This window comes from Entelurus aequoreus, linkage group LG01 (genome assembly GCF_033978785.1).
Source record: "Entelurus aequoreus isolate RoL-2023_Sb linkage group LG01, RoL_Eaeq_v1.1, whole genome shotgun sequence".
Classification (NCBI taxonomy): Eukaryota; Metazoa; Chordata; class Actinopteri; order Syngnathiformes; family Syngnathidae; genus Entelurus; species Entelurus aequoreus.
This window is the reverse complement of record NC_084731.1, coordinates 78763045-78776627: the sequence shown is the minus strand read 5'-3', so window position 1 is coordinate 78776627 and position 13583 is coordinate 78763045. Positions and strand designations below refer to the sequence as shown.

The 13583-nt window shown below is 43.8% G+C and overlaps 1 protein-coding gene across 1 annotated transcript in view; it reads right to left on the bottom strand.

Annotated features, from left to right (window-relative positions):
* The window catches only part of zranb3 (zinc finger, RAN-binding domain containing 3), a 278301-nt gene that overhangs the window by 118382 nt on the left and 146336 nt on the right, over positions 1-13583 (bottom strand). The window lies entirely within an intron of this gene.

Genomic DNA, 13583 nt, shown 5'->3' with positions numbered 1-13583 from the left:
TTCAGTTCAACTTCAGCATTGGAGCATTCACACGCAATTCCTTCAGGAATTGCCTCATCTAGTTAAAAATGAAATCCAGAGGCAAATTCATACATTATTCCCTGTTACAAACGGCCCTCTGATGGCAGCCATAACTGCGAATGTAGCCCTCAATGAAAACGGGTTTGACATCCCTGCTCAACAATATACGGCGGCGAGAAAGTTCCTCACTGGTTTCTAAATCTCGACACATCGAAAGCACATAAGACTAAAGTCACGTTTGAAGTCGTACCAGAAATGTTTTTATCATTGTCGTGTAGTCCTGCGCAACCACAAAAAGCCCATTTGTCGGACCCAAACCTCCCAATTCATGTCTAACAAGTTCACACAAGCGTTTGGCGAGAAGCAGCACAAAAAAGCGGCGCGAGTGATGAAAGGAGTGCAACAGAGAGAGCGGGTCATTAGTGTCAGCAATGTAGCTCGCTCATCCTGCCAGCATCCAGCAGGAAAAGGTCAGGTGGTGGAAATGAGACCGCCGCTGCTCCACCACGCTTCATTTAGACAATGACCTATAAGACGCTGATAATACTCGCCTTAAATCACTTCACGTGGCCCCGGTCTGTGTACGTGTGTGTGCACGTGAGCGTGCGTGGGTGTCCAATTGACTTGCTCGCTGGCCGATGTCGCTAATTCATCTCTAATCAGCCAGTTTGGTCGCTTGAGCCTACAGACGCGGCCATGGTGGGACTGCTGATTAACTGCTAGGCTGAAATCAGCGTTTAAAATTTAATGAGCTGTAATAGTCTGTTTAGGTTTTTTTTTGTTTTTGACAACTCATGCATTAAAGCTGGGGTCTTCAATTTTTTCCATGCCAAGGACCCCAAAAATGATGGACTCAGACATCTTGTATAATTTGGGGTTTTAAATTACACTGATCATAAAGGTACGTTGTTATTGTGCAATACTACAAAACCCAAAACCAGTGAAGTTGGCACTATTTTTATAATAAAGCGGTGTTTCTGGGTGTTGTTGATCAATGGCTTTCGCTTTGCATAGTAGAGTTTTAACTTGCACTTACAGATGTAGCAACAAACTGTAGTTACTGACAGTGGTTTTCTGATGTGTTCTTGAGCCCATGTGGTGATATCCTTTACACACTGATGTCGCTTTTTGATGCAGTACCGCCTGAGGGATCGAAGGTCACGGGCATTCAATGTTGGTTTTCAGTCTTGCTGCTTACGTGCAGTGATTTCTCCAGATTCTCTGAACCTTTTGATGATATTACGGACCGTAGATGGGGAAATCCCTAAATTCCCTGCAATAGCTGGTTGAGAAATGTTGTTCTTAAACAATTTGCTCACGCATTTGTTCAAAAAGTGGTGACCCTCGCTCCATCCTTGTTTGTGAATGACTGAGCATTTCATGGAAGCTGCTTTTATACCCAATCATGGCACCCACCTGTTCCCAATTAGCCTGTTCCCCTGAGGGATGTTCCAAATAAGTGTTTGATGAGCATTCCTCAACTTTCTCATTCTTTTTGCCACTTGTGCAGGAATCAAATTCCAAATTAGTTAACATTTGCAAAAAATAAAGTTTTCCAGTTCGAACGTTAAGAATCTTGTCTTTGCAGTCTATTCAATTGAATATAGGTTGAAAAGGATTTGAAAATCATTGTATTCTGTTTTTATTTACGATTTACTGGTTTTGGATTTTGTAATAAATTCAAAGAATACAGTATAGCGCCGCTAATTGCTAGCTGGCAACTAGAGCGCTAATCGCTAGCTGCCAGCATGTTGAAGACACACATATATATATATATATATATATATATATATATATATATATATATATATATATATATATATATATATATATATATATATATATATATAACATGTATATATATATATATATATTTTACACACACACACACATATATATATATATATATATATATATATATATATATATATATATATATATATATATATATATATATATATATATATATATATATATATATATATATATATATATATATATATATATATATATATATATATATATATATATATGGTTGGATGGGAAGCTTTTATTTTCATCCAGCATGTTTTTGTACATTTATGTATTTATCTTTCGCTCCATCCTGACTAGTATCCCAAAAAGCATGATGCTGCCACCACCTCTCTCCACAGAGGAATGCTGTAGGTCTGACCATAGGTCACCTACCTGACTAGGCTAATAAACTTTTTTGTCATTAATGCTTACCCTAGACTGATCATTTTCAAGTTGCTTGGAGTGATGAATGAATAATCCTTTTGAGCAGAAACACTATGGACTGTTATACTTCCGGTTCACGGCACGAAACAAAAAGTACATTTTCAACCCGCAGCATCATTCATAAGATGGTTCCGTTGCATAGTGTTTAAAGCCATTTGTTGAATACAAAATATTATGGCCATTAGCGAAGAGAAATCCATAAATTAGCCAGACCGTTCTATAAGCGGCAGGGTTAAAAGTGTAGGGAAAAAGTAGCGGCTTATAGTCTGAAAAATACAGTACAGGGAACCTAACGCCTGTAGTGATGCTTGCTTGATCAATAAATAAGTCTCTGTTCAATGATCATCCTGGATCCTTCACACTCCCACGCCATCATTGTAGCGAGGAGAAGGAGGCAGACAGAGACACAACACAAGCTACAGTAGCATCTAAACATACTGAATCCGTATGTAACAACAATACAAAACCCAAAACCAGTGAAGTTGGCACCTTGTGTAAATCATAAATAAAAACAGAATACGATGATTTGCAAATCTTTTTCAACTTATATTCAATTGAATAGACTGCAAAGACACGATATTTAATGTTCAAACTGAGAAACACGTTTTTTTGTGTGCAAATAATCATTAACTTAGAATTTAATGGCAGCTACACATTGTAAAAAAGTTGTCACAGGGGCATTTTTACCACTGTGTTACATGGCCTTTCCTTTTAACAACACTCAGTAAACGTTTGGGAACTGAGGAGACCAATTTTTGAAGCTTTTCAGGTGGAATTCTTTCCCATTCTTGTTTGATGTACAGCTTAAGTTGTTCAACAGTCCGGGGTCTCTGTTGTGGTATTTTAGGCTTCATAATGCACCACACATTTTCAATGGGAGACAAGTCTGGACTACAGGCAGGCCAGTCTAGTACCCACACTCTTTTACTATGAATTTACTGTTCTAACACGTGCAGAATGTGGCTTGGCATTGTCTTGCTGAAATAAGCCGGCGCGTCCATGAAAAAGACCTTGCTTGGATGGCAACACAAATGTGTAAGTTACCCATGCCTTGGGCACTAATGTTGGGCATTGTCGCTTACATGCAAGGATTTCTCCAGATTCTCTGAACCTTTTGATGATATTAAGGACCGTAGATGGTGAAATCCCTAAATTCCTTGCAAGAGCTGGTTGAGAAATGTTGTTCTTAAACTGTTAGACAACTTGCTCACGCACTTGTTCACAAAGTGGTGACCCTCGCCCCATCCTTGTTTGTGAATGACTGAGCATTTCATGGAAGCTGCTTTTATACCCAATCATGGCACCCACCTGTTCCCAATTATCCTGTTCAACTGTGGGATGTTCCAAATAAGTGTCTGACGAGCATTCCTCAACTTTCTCAGTCTTTTTTGCCACTTGTGCCAGCTTTTTTGAAACATGTTGCAGGCATCAAATTCCAAATGAACTAATATTTGCAAAAAATAACAAGGTTCACCAGTTCCAACGTTAAGTATTTGTCTTTGCAGTCTATTCAATTGAATATAAGTTGAAAAGGATTTGCAAATCATTGTATTCTGTTTTTATCTACCATTTACACAACGTGCCATGTTCACTGGTTTTGGGTTTTGTACTAGCACGTTAAAATAGGGTAAATACAGGACTCGAATGAATGAACATGAATTCTTGGAGCAATTGTTCAATGTTGGCAAAACGGTCTGGTGCGGACTTGCCCCAGCTATAAGCCTCGACACCGAACCACTCAGTGTTAAAAATATCTACACACGAACCTTCTTTGGCCTTTCAAAATAAAACTCCAGCGAGCAGTACCTATTCATCTGTAATGAAACCTAACAGCTTCACTAGGTGCACCCGATATTTGTTGTAAGCAGTCCCCCCCTACCCAATCGGCTGTTTGCAGTGGCGAAACACGCAAGCTGCATTAAGTGGGCCATTTATTTGATGGGGGCAATTCATCTTACAAAGCCGTCTTATTAGACTGTCACTTGCACAGTATGAACAGTGCCTTCAAATCACACGCCTTGGGATTTATCTGTTATTTTACCGCCAGGCAAAGAAAACAACGGCTAATTGGACTGAGTCATCTTATCTTCTGCGGGATCGAAAGAAAAGATGAAAAAAAAAAAGGGGAAAAAATCCAAGCGCATACTTCAAGAGCGCAGAACTTCGGCGTATCCGCGTCCGCCGCAGCGTTTGAACTAACGTCCGGGTAAACACAAAATCTGCGCAGAAAAGGCTGGGCTCATGCAGATCGCCGGGGCCGACAGTCAGCAGAGCGTGCGGTGGCGGGGAGCGGGGGGAAGGAGTGATTGCCTGTGCGTGCTGCGAGGAATGTAATCTCAGAGCAATCAAGAGGCGGCGGCGTCTGACAGCTCAGCGGCTCGCTTCTGAAAACCCCAGGCAGGTAGAGGGAAATCATTAGCCGCTGCTCATGACCCCGTAGGTCACTTTTATTGGACAACCTCTGTGTTTCATATTAAACTCCTGCTGCCAGAAACAAGCGGGCGTGCGACAAACAAACTGAATGTATACATGATGGATGGATGAATACGAGCCGTGACCAGGGAATGTCCAACGGGATGTGTCGCGTCCATTTCTGATCAACACTTTATTCTCCACCCTAGAGATGCTCCGAAAACCTGTGCTTTGTTCACCATTACCATTTGTTTGGTAATGGTAATGGTGGGGACGGTGTGGCGCGGTTGGGAGAGTGGCCGTGCAAGCAACAAGAGGGTTACTGGTTCAATCCCCACCTTCTACCAACCTCGTCACGTCCGTTGTAACCATTGTGACACTTCACCCTTGCTCCTGATGGGTCGTGGTTAGGGCCTTGCATGGCAGCTCCCGCCATCAGTGTGTGAATGGGTGAATGTGGAAATAGTGTCAAAGCGCTTTGAGTACCTTGAAGGCAGAAAAGTATCTAAAGACACAAGTATAACCCATTCATTCATTCATTTGCTGGCTATTGAACGATAGGAGGCGAACAACGGGGGAATCTGTAGCTGAGGAATTTTGCATAGGTGTGTTCCGATTCGATACAGATATCAGCAAAAAAAAGCATCTAAAATCTCAGATATCAGCGCTCCGATACAAGTTTTATTAGTATTTTAATCAAGCCATTAACGAAAGGTAAACATGGGAGGCTATAGGCCAGAGCTGGGCAAATATTTTGACTCTGGGGCCAGATTAAGAGAAGAAAACGTGTATGTGTGTATAAATTATACACACACATTTAAAGTTAAAGTTAAACCACTGATAGTCATTTTGGTGATTTAACCCCCAATTTCAACCCTTGATGCTGAGTACCAAGCAGGGATGCAAAACATTATCATGGGTGCCATTTTTATAGTCTTTGGTATGACTCGGCTGTGGTTTGAACTCACAACCTACCGATCTCAGGGCGGACACTCTAACCATTAGGCCACTGAGCAGGCTAAAGCAGGTTACATTTTAAAAAAATTGATGTAAACATCTGCTACACAGTATGTGTGTTCAGGTCCCTTTTTTTTTTCAGGAACACCAATACCAAAAGTCACAATGTCTGATAGAATTCTAAAAACAGACCACCTCCAACAAATGGAATGGAACTTTACTGTTTTTTACTGAATGGGACACCCAAAATCCACATTAAAATAAAGAAAGTGGGTTTTACAATATTAACTATGAACAATAAAACACTGAATATTAACAACATATTGTTGCGCTTGTAGCGTGAAAGCAAGACAACTTCAAATATCGTTTGACACACAAAAACGTGTGCGTCGTTTATTCCTCCAACAACCAGAATGAATGAACGCTTACGTCACAAACCCTTCAAAATGGCGGGAACAACAAACCCCCACCTTTGGGAGAATTTCCTGACGGCCACTGAAAGGGGCTGCACTGAATTACTCACTCTTAACTGCATATATGAATGTAAACAAGAACAACATTGTTATGTGCAGAATAGAACAATGGCAGTGAATAATGAGGACAAAGTCAAGTAAAGTGAATTATGTCCTTAAATCAACCGCTACACACGTCCCCCCAGAATTCGCCATCACAAAGAAAAACAAACGGTCAATGGACAGGGGCACGGACGGGCCGACCAGACCGGGTGCGCCGGACTGGTACTAACGCCGGGGAGTCAGCAAGGGGGACCGGTAGGGTATCTGTACTGTCTAAGGTCCCGGGGGCCTGCGTAGAAAGATGCAAAACATTGTCATGGGGCCTAGGTAGAACGGGCGGGCGACCCCTGCAGAGCGGGCGGACGACCCCGGCAGAGCGGGCGGACGACCCCGGCAGAGCGGGCGGACGACCCCGGCGCGGGAGTGATACGCCGTCGTGTGGTGGAGTTTCACTCCCAAGCGCTGTCTTTTAGGGACGCCCTGAGCGCTGCCTTCATGGATCTGTGAAATCGCTCACACATACCATTGGCCTGGGGGTGATACGCCGTCGTGTGGTGGAGTTTCACTCCCAAGCTCTTGGCCACAGCGGCCCAGAGTTCAGAAGTGAACTGAGAGCCCCGGTCGGATGATATGTCCAACGGGGTACCGAAACGGGCAACCCACGTACCAATGAACGCGCGCGACACCTCTGCGGAGGTGGCGGACGTCAGAGGTACTGCCTCCTGCCAGCGGGTGGTCCTGTCGACTATCGTGAGGAGGTATGTGCAGCTGCGTGAGGATGGGAGAGGCCCGACCAGGTCCACATTGACATGGTCAAAATGGTGCTCCGGAACCGTAAACGGTGCCAGTGGAGCCCGCATGTGGCAGTGCACTTTTGAGCGCTGGCATGCCACGCATGTGGAAGCCCAGTCCCTAACGTCTTTTTTCAGTCCACGCCAGACAAATTTTGCAGCTACCAGTCGCTGGGAAGGTTTCCTCCCAGGGTGGGAAAGGCTGTGGATGGAGTCGAACACGCGCCGCCTCCAAAAGGGGCCGTGGCCGACCGGCAGCGACGTCCCAAAGGAGCGTAACCCCTGTGTCCTCAAATGGGAACTCAGACAACCGTAGCCCTGTGGCTGCAGCCTTCAGAGCTTGGATGTCCGGGTCGTCGGCCTGGTCAACTGCCATTTGTGCAAAATCGAGCCCCACATGGACAGCGCCCGTGACGGCTCGGGAAAGGCAGTCAGCAACGGCATTGCTCTTACCAGCAAGGTGCTGGATATCCGTCGTGAACTCTGAGACGTAGGAGAGGTGCCTCTGTTGCAGAGCCGACCATGGTTCAGCCGTCTTGGCCATCGCGAAAGTTAGGGGTTTGTGGTCCACAAAAGCTGTGAAAGGCCGGCCTTCAAGCAACAAACGGAAATTACGTATGGCCAGATAGAGACAGAGGAGCTCACGGTCAAATGTGCTATACTTTTGCTCGCAGAGGCGCAACTGCCTGCTAAAAAAAGCCAAAGGTTGCCAAGTTCCACCCACCCACTGCTCATGCACTGCACCTACAGCATAGTCTGACGCGTCCGTGGTGATTGCAATAGGAGCATCGGGTAATGGGTGTGCCAGCAGGGTAGCGTTAGCGAGAGCAGACTTGACCCCCACAAAAGCACTGTGCCGCCCGTCAGACCAGTCTACCATGTGCTTGGGAGCAGCCCCTTTAAGAGCATCATACAACGGCCGCATGAGGTCAGCTGCCCGGGGGATGAAACGATGGTAAAAATTTACCATGCCAAGGAACTCCTGAAGAGCCTTAACCGTGAGTGGGCGGGGGAAGTTTGCGATGGCAGCAACTTTCGCTGGGAGGGGAACTGCCCCGCACTTCGTGACACAATGTCCGAGGAAGTCGATTACAGACAACCCGAACTGGCACTTAGCCGGGTTAACAATGAGCCCATGTTGGCTAAGGCGCTGAAAAAGGGACCTGAGGTGGGTCACATGCTCGGCCTGAGAGTTGCTCGCTACCAGGATGTCGTCCAAGTAGACAAACAGAAATGGCAAGTCACGTAAAACAGAGTCCATCAACCGCTGGAAAGTCTGTGCGGCGCTCTTAAGGCCAAAAGGCATTCGTAAAAATTCGAACAGTCCAAATGGGGTAATGACCGCTGTCTTCGGGATATCAGAGGGGTGGACCGGCACCTGATGATAGCCCCGGACGAGATCTACCTTAGAAAACACAGTTTTACCAGCCAGGTTGGCGGAAAAATCTTGTATGTGGTGGACCGGATAAAGGTCCGGGGTAGTCGCATCGTTGAGTCTGCGGTAATCACCGCATGGCCGCCAACCACCTCCGGGCTTCTCCACCATGTGGAGGGGCGACGCCCACGAGCTGTCTGAGCGGCGAATGATCCCGAGGCGTTCCATGGTCTCGAATTCAGCTCTAGCGATGGAGAGCTTAGCAGGGTCCAGGCGCCGGGCTTGTGCGTGCACAGGGGGGCTCGTGGTGGCAATGGGGTGTTCCACACCATGCTTGGCGGTAGATGACGAGAACGTGGGCTGCGCCAGGGTGGGGAACTCAGCGAGGAGGCGAAGAAAAACGTCCGTGGTGGGTAGCCTGCTGGAAAGCCTGATGGAGTCCGTCGCGCTGAGACTGCACTTGAACTAGCAGAATGTTATCGCATCCACCAAGCGCCTCTTTATTACATCCACACGGAGGCCAAAAGCACAGAGAAAATCTGCACCGATGAGCGGCACCGTCACTTTAGCAGTCACAAAGTTACAACTGAAACGCTGTCCACCAAAACACAGTTCCACGTACCGTATTCCGTAAGTGCGGATAGGGCTGCCATTGGCCGCTTCCATGAGGGGGGCCATGTGACTCAGACAGCATGTCCAACCTTGATGCTGGCAGGACGCTCCTCTGTGCGCCGGTGTCACATAGGAAACGTCGTCTAGAGAGGGAGTCCTGGATGAAGAGCAGCCTGCCAGTACTGCCGACGCTCATGGCCACTGCTGAGCGCCGGCCCCGGCGTTTCCCGGCGGCAGTCCACTAAAACTGCACGGGGGACGGCACCGCCTGGCTTTGGTCCCGAACTTTGCGTGGAAAAAACATAGTCCAGAATCCGGCAGCAGCAGCGAGAGTGGAAGAGTCTGCCATGGGTCTTTCTCTCTCAGCCGGAAGGAAAGCAGCCACATAGGTCAGTTGGGAGGCCAAAAAGAACTTATCAGCTTCAGCAGCTAGTTCGCGGCAGTCCAAAATGGCAGTGTTGGCTAAAGCAGCCCGCACCTGAGAAGGCAGGGGTCTCAGGAAAAGCTGCACGAAGAGGAATACTGGTCTGTGCTCAGCTAAGAGGCCTAGCATTTTGTCCATTAGTTCAGAGGGCTTGCAATCGCCAAGCCCCTGCTACGAAAAAAGGCGGCTAGCTCGCTCCGCGTCGGAAAGTTGAAATGTCTTTAAGAGGTGAGCCTTCAACGTGACGTACTTGTTCCTCTCCGGTGGGTGCGTAAGGACGCTAACCATTCTGGTCGCTGTCGCGCTCCCGAGGGAGAACACGACATCATAAAACTTAGTGTCGTCCTCGGTGATACCACGCAGGGCGAACTGTGCCTCGGCCTGGGCAAACCATGCAGTCGCGGAAGTTTCCCAGAACTCGGGAAGCTTTAGAGAAACAGCATTCGCCGTCATGGTCGATAATATTCACTGAATCCGTTCAGTGAAGCGTCGGGGTCACCAGTGTTGCGCTTGTAGCGTAAAAGCAAGACAACTTGAAGTATCGTTTGACACACAAAAACGTGTGCGTCGTTTATTCCTCCAACAACCTGAATGAATGAACGCTTACGTCACGAACCCTCCAAAATGGCCGGAACAACAAACCCCCACCTTTGGGAGAATTTACTGACGGCCACTTAAAGGGACCGCACTGAATTACTCACTCTTAACAACATATATAAATGTAAACAAGAACAACATTGTTATGTGCACAATAGAACAATGGCAGTGAATGAGGACAAAGTCAAGTAAACAGGTGTGGTGAATTATGTCCTTAAATCAACCGCTACAATATGAACATTGCTCCTCTTTTACTTCTCAGACCACCTCCTCAATAGACTTATTTTACAATCAAGCAAAACACAACACAAATGTAATCAACTGCAAAATATGAATGCAAAGTGTAATAAACACCTACAATATGATATATTATCACTTTATGCAGACATTTGTTGTAAAAATCTGCTTCCGCATCTGTTCCTGACACATGCGTTTCGGGCTGGCTGCTCTGAAAACAAACCCCGCCCACTCTGCTTTGTTCCTTGTCTGAGCTGCTGTGACGTAGATTACCGTAATAAGTCGTATATCACTCAAAAGTGCAGATTTCAACCAGTGAAATACTTTCTATAGTTCAAGTCTTACGGTCATTTAAAAGCAGCACTGCACATCATATTGGCGGCTACAGTTTTGACGTTAAAGGTCTAAAAAAAATGTGTAGAACGTCCGGCAGGCTGGATTGAAAATCTTAATGGGCCGTATGTGGCCCGCGGGCCGTATTTTGCCCAGGTCGGCTGTAGGCTACAAAACAGCTAAGCACACAATAGCACACAGGCGACACATACGTAATAAGTGTCCTTGATTGAACAATATTACAGTATAAAACAGCACATTTGTCAATATAAACAAGTTTTAAATGATTATAGTTGCATGTAACTCACACATACAGAGTCTAAAAGCCAGAATTGTATTAGAAAGTATCAAGCAACAAACATGTTTGCATAATTAGACGTGCTGCATCCTGAGCTTAAAGGGGAAATTCACTTTTTGGGGGGAATTTTGCCTATCGTTCACAATCATTATGAAAGACATGACAGCGACTTGTCCAGGGTGTACCCCGCCTTCCGCCCGAATACAGCCGAGATAGGCTCCAGCACTCCCGCGACCCCGAACGGGACAAGCGGTAGAAAATGGATGGATGGATGGATGACAACGGATGTTTTTTTTATACATGCTAACCTGTAAATAAACATAAATAAAAGTCAGCTTAGCCCCTAAAACCCAATAAAATAAAACATCCAAAAAGAAACAACAATACTCCATTTACATTTTGTGACTTGAGTATTAACCAAGTATTAGTGATAATGTTATTATAAGCGCTAACGTGGACAGACTATTTGTAGTGACGCCTTGATCGCGAGCTTGTGTGTCAATGTTTACATCAACGACTGATCAGCTGCTTCCTCGAATGTTACTACATTACATATATACTTACATCATGTATATATTACATGTTATTAGGAATGTTACTACATTACATATATACTTACATCATGTATATAAAACCTTAATGGAGATGTTTGGCATCTCGCATAGGCTCCATTGTAAGCAGACTTTTGATCGCATTTATTTAATATTTAGAATGCATAAAAAATAATAATAGTTTCAAGTTAAAACATTGGTCCGATGTGTATTTACTAGCTCCGAGTTCGCTCATTCTGTTTACTTCTGCAGCAAATTACAAGCGGAAGTGTTGCGGCTGACTCTGGCTGTTGTCACAGACTTTGCCCCCATGTTTAATCCATTAACATGCCCACAGCTGATCACCGCGATCAACCTGACATTATCACGATTATCCATCACGATCACATTCTGAGTCATTTCACTAGATCTGGGGTGTATATATATATATATATATATATATATATATATATATATATATATATATATATATATGTATATATATATATATATATGTATATATATATATATACATATATATATATATATACATATATATATATACATATATATATATATATATATATATATATATATATATATATATATATATATATATATATATATATATATATATATATATATATATATATATATATGTATATATATACACATTATACACATAAATATTATATATGTATAATATTTATATATATATTATTCATATACAGTACAGGCCAAAAGTTTGGACATACATTCTCCTCATTCAATGCGTTTTCTTTATTTTCATGACTATTTACATTGTAGATTGTCACTGAAGGCATCAAAACTATGAATGAACACATGTGGAGTTATGTACTTAACAAAAAAAGGTGAAATAACTGAAAACATGTTTTATGTTCTAGTGTCTTCAAAATAGCCACCCTTTGCTCTGATTACTGCTTTGCACACTCTTGGCATTCTCTTGATCATAGTTTCGATGCCTTCAGTGACAATCTACAATGTAAATAGTCATGAAAATAAAGAAAACACATTGAAATGAGAAGGTATGTCCAAACTTTTGGCCTGTACTATATATTATACTTATATGTATATGTATATATATATTATTGATATATTTATAACCAATGTTTATTTATTTATGAAACGGACGTTTTTTGTTAACATGTTAAAGGTGTTTAATAAAAATACAAGCATGTTTAACACATGTATCATTTTGTAATTGTATGCATGTTTGAAAAAAACTCAAACAATAACCGTAACATATAGATTCCTTTCTTTCATGAAGACAAGAATATAAGTCGGTGTATTACCTGATTCTGAGGACTTGCATTGCTTGTAATCAGACAGTAGTGATGATAACGTCCACATTTTCAAATGGAGGAGAAAAAAAAGTCCTCCTTTCTGTCCAATACCACATGAAAGTGGTTGGTTTTTGGCATCTTATTTGTCCAGCTTCCATACTCCTTTTTATACACTTTACAAAAAATACATTGGCGGCAAACTCTGTAGCTTGCTAGCTTGTGCACGCTATCTTTCTGAGACTCTTATTTTGTTAGCGCAGGCAGGATAAAGCAGCGCTTTTATTATGAAGATAGGAACTGTGCAGTCGCTCATTAGAGTTTTGACCGCAGGTACAGCGCGAGAGTCTGTTGAAATAAAAAGTGTTTATCGCCTTCCTGTCGGTCATTTTTTATTAATAATGAGCTCACAAGACTCTCGGGTGCCGTGAATGTCAATCAAGTGACGAAAGTGATGTCTTAGTGAAGAATGATGATCGCTAATTTTTAGATCTATTTTTTTAATGCCTGGCTGGGGATCGACTGACACACCCTCCGCCATCGACCCGTAGCTTGCAATCGACATAATGGGCACCCCTGATCTACACCAACAATATCAATCAATCAATCAAAGTTTATTTATAGAGCACTTTATCACAAGTGTCTCAAAGGGCTGCACAAGCCACAACGACATCCTCGGCTCAGATCCCACATCAGGGCAAGAAATAAACTCCACCCCATGGGATACAATGAGAAACCTTGGAGGGGACCGCAAGTGTGGGGACCCCCCTCCCCCTGGGCGACTGGTGCAATGGACGTTGAGTGGATCTAGTTAATAATATGAGAGTCCAGTCCATAGTGGGGCCAGCAGGGGATCATATGATTTGCCTGAGTGTCTGGACAGGACGCATTCATTCGAAAAACAACTATTTTGACACCCAGACTAGTTACTGTCAATGGAAA